The sequence below is a fragment of the Opisthocomus hoazin genome, chromosome 22 (assembly GCF_030867145.1).
Source record: "Opisthocomus hoazin isolate bOpiHoa1 chromosome 22, bOpiHoa1.hap1, whole genome shotgun sequence".
In the NCBI taxonomy this organism is placed as follows: Eukaryota; Metazoa; Chordata; class Aves; order Opisthocomiformes; family Opisthocomidae; genus Opisthocomus; species Opisthocomus hoazin.
In genome coordinates this window covers 5,677,007-5,684,254 of record NC_134435.1, presented here as the reverse complement: position 1 = coordinate 5,684,254, position 7,248 = coordinate 5,677,007, and positions in this window count along the sequence as shown.

Sequence of the window (7,248 nt, the reverse complement as noted above, 5' to 3'; positions counted from 1 at the left end):
GTCTTTGGGATACTGCCACAGTATAAATAATAAATCTTCCAAATGTTGCTGTTAAAAAGTCGTTTAGAAGATTGCACAGTGTTTGAGTCCTACTGTACTACTGGGGCAAGGGGTTTACTGTTGATTATTTCATAGGATAGCTGTTTGGCTGATAGTAAGAGCTGGGCATTCAGTGGTGTTAAGTTGCAATTATTCTCTTGAAGTCCTTAGGCTGGACCAGAGGTACAAAACCTAAACACAGGCCTGGACTTCCGCAGGCTCTAAGGCTGTGTTGGGTTGTGTGGCCTTGCTGGGTCTTTAAATGTGGAAATATAACCTGCTGGACTTGGAGAATCTTCTTAGGTTCAGCAGGAGAAGAGGGTTGGGGTAGCTCAGGACCTAATTCGCAGGCAGACTTATGAATGCATTTTAATGCTTTTTGTTCAATACGTAGAGTGTTTGCTCTTTGAAGGAAAAACAAATATTGTGAGAGATGGGATTTGTAATTACTGTTTGCAATTTGGATAAAATTGGCATCTTTGACTTGAATGATCCTCTATGTAAAGATCCTTTCACACACTGAACAGCATGATTTCCCATCAGTTCCGCAGAAAAAGCCCTGCGCAATCAGCCTGCATGGAGAACAGTGCTGAAGCAATGGTACTTCCCTTGGTCAGTTGGCTGGGTTTGTGCACATTTGATATGCCAGCCATAGTCTAGTTTTCATACTCAAAAAACTGTGGATTCTCCCAGCAAGTTGTTCTGCCTTGCCGCAGACCTGCTGTGCGTCTGCCTCTGTCCTCCAGCTCGGCTCTCAGTCCCAGCAAGTGCCTCAGAAAATGTAATGCTTAAAATAGCACAGTTGTATGTGTATCAATCCATACCGATTATATTTATAAGCTGCCACTGCTCCGGGCATGTACGAGGACAGACATGGCACTAAGAAATGAAAGGAAATGCCACAAAGGCTTTTATGCTTGCAAACACCTCGATGGTAACTTAGATCTTGGGAAATAGGCCAGGTTGGATGGGACTTTGAGCAACTTGGCTAGCGGAAGTTCTCCCTGCCCATGGCAGGGGGGTTGGAAGCGTGATCTGTAAGGTCCCTTCCAACCCAAACCATTCTATAATTCTAAGAAATGCGCTTCATAGGGCAGTGCAAGATTTCTCTGCACTGGCACCCGACCACATGATTTCTCTTCTGTATTCATAAAGAGCTGCTACTTCTCACATTTATTTTATTTCTAATTACAATGATTTATGATTGGGTTTTAATTAACTTCTCTTGTCTGCAGCCTACCTATATACTTAATAGATCCTCACAATCTAGGCCTAGCATGTTTGCGCTGGTGGAAATTGCACATGGAAATACTCTTGTAGCCACAAGCTTTAATTAATAAAGGAATAGATCCTCTAACTGAGCAGTTAATGAGGAAGACCTCTGCTTCTGTGTTACAGAGCAGGTGAATGACTTGTTCGAGGTCTCTTCTGAACCCTGGTCTCCCAATACCAAATCAATGCTGGGGTCCTCAGACTCCCATTCCCATGGGCTTGGTACACCATGTTTGTTGAATGCATCCTGCTGTCTGGGCAGGCTGGCTTTGTGGCTGCTGCTTTCCATCTTCGTGATGCTCAGCAGCTCTATTGAGACCTCAGATCTGACTTGATTTTGGAGAGTGCTGGGGCCCCACAGCAGATAGAGGAGAACAGAAAACTGCTGATAGTGCTGGACTGTTGGTTCCCTGTGAGGCTTCCATGCATTTCAGTCTGAGAGCTGACTTGCACTGCAGTCCTGGCTACAGAGATATATAACGCTTTATGAGTTAACTTTGATGTCACATCAGGCTTTTAGTTTAGTATGACAGTCCCTCAATTTTCTAATAAATTTGGGTCAACGCTGGTCTTTTGTGGGGTAATTAAGGTTGATCCATTCTGCAGGGCAAGCAGGAAGAAAATTCATTACTGTGTGGAAAGGTCAAAAAGGGCCAAGGTGGAGAAATATCTGTGTCCTGAGCACTGCTGTTTAGTGCTGCATCCTGATTGATCAGTGAACTATGTAAATGCTGAGCAGGTCAGGCTCTGCATTTTATAAAGTGTCAGATCTGATGAGGCTTTCTTTGAAAAGTTACCTTGCTTTGCTGCATGCTGCTGAGACAATAGGAAAATGGGATTTTTAAGCATTGTTCATTTTTAATTCATGGCAAATTCTTTTGATGATCTTTATGCAGCACTTGGTCTGCTGAGCATAGTGATTGTCTCTGTAAACAAAATACTTGCAACACAAATAAGACAACAAACAGTCTCCAACCCTTCTTACCCCTTTCACCCCCCACAGCACTAGGTGCTGTACAATGCTGTCACAGAGCAGGGAAGTGAGGGTTTCCTATGACTGTAAGCAACATAGCTGCTTTGTCATAGGATTTATTAGCTTGGGTTTAGGGTCAGGCAAGTTCCACTTCTCGTTCTGAAAATCAAAGGCCATAGAGGCTACAGTTTCACACTTCCTTGGGTGAGGACTTTCCTTGTTTTTTAAGGAAAGAAACCTGATCCAAAGCACAGTCTCCATCTTCTTTCCACCTGGGCTCCAGGATTCTGGGTAGAGTGGTGCCATGAATGCTACTGCCCTGCACAGGAATAGAAAACAGGGGCATCTTGTTAGCGCTCGTATGGCATTTGCAATCTGAAATCCCAGCAACGCTGGGAGGGGGAGATCTGCTATAAATACAGGGCTTTGTTTGTAAAGCTTTGACTTGCAGGATCATGCTTAAGTCCCATAGCCTGAGCACTCTGCTAGAACAAATTGCTCTGAGAGATCTTGGTGTTTTTCATTTTACTATGATTGGAGGGATGCCAAGTTTTTTTCATTCACTCGTAGAAAAAAACTTGTCTGACCTCAGGGCTTTACAAAGCACAATGAGCTAGAATCATCCAAGAATGAGACCTTCCTATGAAGCAAACTACATATTCATTTGTACAAATGAAGTGGGGACAGAATTCCTACTTGTGACATTAATAATTTTTGTGATAGGCTCTTCACTACTAGTTCCCATCAGTGCTAAAGCTGGGAAACTTTGTTTTGCACAATGAGAGAGGCAAGAAGTGGATCTCTAATTATGAATACTATTAGGGAGCAGAAGCAAAGCACCCAGGGCTGTTTTAAGTATCAAACAATGGAAATCATCATTCAGGCTCAGACAACACGTGTCTGTTACTGATATTAGAATTGTTAATGTAAACACATCACGGTTTTCTTTTGTGATAAGACTGTGCAAATAAAAGGAAAAGAATCATTTCAGAGAATGTTTGAAATTCTGGTTCCTCCAGGCAGAATTCTTCTGGTGGGCCCTGGCCTGCCTCTTGGGCACTGGTTGAAAGAGCGGAGCAGCAGGCTGCGAGAGGTACGCTGTGGCTGGTGGCCTTGCTATGAAGAACAAGGCATCTCTGATTCTAAGACAGGAGGTTGAGGCTCTCCTGGGACAAACAGCTTGGCTTGTACTGCTTCATGAAATGAAAACTAAGGAGAGAATGCGATTGCTGGCTACAAATAGAAGAGGAATAGAGAGTGGGAAGGAGAAGAGCTCTGTAACTGGCTAGTGAATCTGTAAGTCTGCCCAATGCTTTCCCATTGTATAAATTGATTTAATGAAAGATATTACTTCTCCCTGCAGACTTTGTTTTTATTTGAGTCTTAGACCATAACAACTACAGTACTTGTATGCTTGGCACTAGAGTGGAACACTTAGTCTAGTTGAGAATAAATTCAGTTTGATTGTGAGGAGGTTTCCAAGTAGGAGAGCTGCAGGCGTCTGGAAAAGGCTCACAGTAAATATAATGTAGGTAAGGCACCTGAAGTAGCCATGAATTGCCATAAATTGATTAATACCTGAAGGATTGCATGATGCGGGAGCACATGATAGCAGAGTTGTGATGGCTCAAGAGATCCTCTGCAATCCTTAGGGAATGTGAGCTGAGATAAAGAGACTGTGTAACATCAGTGAAGTGGGAAAAATCTGCATGAGGAACATCAGCAGATTTACTGTCCAATGGTTTCTGTTTAATTATTGATAATAATCCAAGTACTGCTTACTGTATCTTGTACTGTTTTTACAGTGTTTTCCTCTGTGTATTGAATGTCTGATTTTCTAAGAAACTATATGCCTTGGAGTTGTGTAAGAACAATGAATGTATTCATCAGCTTTTGTATAAAGCAGCTGTAAGAGCTCACTGAGGAGGGCTTCTGCAAAAAGCTGGGGGATGAAGGGGAATGTAATAGAATTATACATAAGATTGACACATCTATCTCATGTACTACGTGGGCTGTGTCATAAGGTTGGTTGTTTTGTTCTCTCTCTTTGCATGCTTAGAACACACAAAAGGATTTCAGGAATTGGGGCAATGCGCACAAACTGAAGCAGAGGAAGTTCCGTCTGAACACGAGGAAGAACTTCTTCCCTCTGAGGGTGATGGAGCACTGGAACAGGCTGCCCAGGGAGGTTGTGGAGTCTCCTTCTCTGGAGATATTCAAGACCCTCCTGGACAAGGTCCTGTGCAGCCTGCTGTAGGTGACCCTGCTTCGGCAGGAGGGTTGGACTAGATGACCCAGAGAGGTCTCTTCCATCCCCTACCATTCTGTGATTCTGTGAATTCCGTGTCCATATCTAAGATAAGATTTTGGCTCCTGCTTAGGCACTGTATGAAGGACCTGGGGTCTGGAATGGAGTGCTGTGCTCAGCACTTTCTCCTGAGGTCTGCCACAGAGAAAAGCCATTGCTCAGAGTCAGCCTAGAGCAATGGAGTGCAGATGGGTGCTGTGGTCCTCCTAGCTCCCCGATGCCTGCAGCGGGAGGACGACTGGCAGCAGGCATTTTGGGTAGTTCCAGTACTCAGGGAGTACAGTGTTTTGACTTTTGCAGCAGTGTCTGCAATAGGACTGGATGTGGGATGGCATGATGCAGGACCATTTTGCATAAAAATAATTTATCTGAATTGCCAAGCTTTTGCCCAGGATAAAGAACCAGAGAACATTACAATATTTCTGTAAGTTAGCCTCTGCTAGTGGAATCACTGGAAGTACAAGGTAAAACCCTCATCCATTCTCTGCGCTGCACTGCATCCTTGCTCTGTTTTGGTAAGAGGGAGTTTTCTTCTCTTAAGAAAGGAAATACTCCAGAGTGTCATATATGGTTCATTCTGATACAAAATACTTCATGCACATCTTGTGAAATTACAGGTCTAAATTCTTCCTTGAAATCTCATTTGAAGGGGCAGGCCATGATGGAGAGGCTGATAAAACAGAAGCTAACAGGGGATGGCAGACCTCACCACCTGAGCCTCTGCGGAGGCCTACGGGTGCTCAGAAGAACAAGCAAGCAAAACCCCTTCCCACGCGCTGCATGGGCCTGAACTCTGAACTTGGGCTGCTCGTTTTGGTAGCTTGACTGGGCTTTGGATCAACTCACGTGCATGGCAATGTATTCCCAGTAATTATACGGCAATAATCTTGTGAGCTACTGCTTACCAGCAGTAAGTAGGGAGCCACTGCAAGCAGCTGGGCGTGCACAGGATAATGTTTTACACGGCCATTAGTTATCATTCTTCTCCTGTTGTAAATGCATCTAAAAGGCATGATTTCCACTTAGAGTACATTGTAGAACCAGGTCAAACATGAGGAATGAATTTTTTACCTGCCCTGACAGATCCTATAGTTCGATCCTTGTGAAATTATCTGACTAGACGCAGTGCTCTTTGAAAGCAGAGTGTTAGCAACTATTTAGACAAAGAAGCAGACAGGTGTATTAAAACACAGTGAGAAGAATAGTTGCTTACTTTAGCCTTACAGACAAAATGAAACTAATGGGGAAAGTGTTACTTATTTGACTGTGAATGTGGGAATTATTACTAATTGCAAGAGTAATTTCTTGATAATGATGCTGTAATGATTCTTTCTATTACAAGTGGTAATGCTGTCATTACTACATTACTCAAACTCAAATCCATGGGGAAGCTCTGTAGGGTGAGCAGTGATTGAAAGTTCCACATTAAAATAATTACCCTAGATCTTAAATTTAGAATGTGCATGATATATATCTAATGTTCACTAGATTTCTTAAGGCTCCTCTTCCACAAATTTATTTCTCTTCTCTGCACTGGGCTCTGGTTATTTTGTTCTTTTTACGCTAGCTAATTGCTCAGGACATGTTTAAGGATGATATTCAGAAATAAGAGTGTTAGCATTGTTAGAATGTTGACAACCGGTAAATGAGAGGCTTATTTCTTATCTATAATATTGTGTAGGGAAAAATATATCATTCTTTATCCAGAGCTTTTCTGTTCCTGCTGCCTCTTTGAGACAGGATTTCAGCATCTTGGCTAAAATAAGCAGTGGCAATGCGAGCAATGTGGCATCGGTAGGTGGAACAAATGCTAATCCAGGTCTTGTTTTGGTTTTGAAGGCCCTGGTGAGAGGGCAGGGGATGTGAAGGACGGCGAGAGACCCCTTCTGTTTACAGGGTGGAAGGGAGAGCTATGGAGTCGGGCTTCCACACAGGCTTCTCTCTGCTTTTGTTCCTGTCTCACTAACCCAATGGCACTTCCAGAACTTCCTAAAGAAGGCAAGGCAAGCCCTTCCCCTGGGAAATACAGTTAATTCTCGCAGAGGTGAGGAGCCTGCCGGATCCGGTATTTTAACAAGTAGCTTCCATACTACTTAAGCGTCAGTTCTTTGACAGCCAGAATAAGACACGTGGCTGTCATGTACAGATATGCCTCAGACTAGGGAACATTGCTGAAATACAGTGAAAATAAGGTGCTTTCCTCTCCTAATAGTCTTTTTCTCTGTGGTATTCCTGGTAGCAGCTGGGAACTGAGCCACTGCTCTGCCCTACCCTTGGCTTGTCTTCCAATGGAAGGTTGTGCTGACATAAGTGCTAAACGCTCATGGTCAAGGATTGCTATTAACTTGTAGGAACAGTTCTGAACGAGGGTTTTGTTCTGGCTTTTCTTTACCAAATGAAGGGGGAGGAAGCCCCCAAACCATATTTGGTTAAGCTAACTGGATATAAATCGGGTTGTTATGGAAAAAACACAACTCTGAGGTGAAGGAGGAGTGGGAGCTGGACCTTCTCTTGCTTTGGAAGCACTTGCAGAGTTGCTAAGCTCCTTTTCTTCATGAGGTCCTGAACAAGGGCTGCTGGTTGGGACCACTGAGATGGGCTTGGGTCCCGTGTGAGGGTGATGGCTGGCCCAGCTGTGGACCCTAAGGACTGCTCC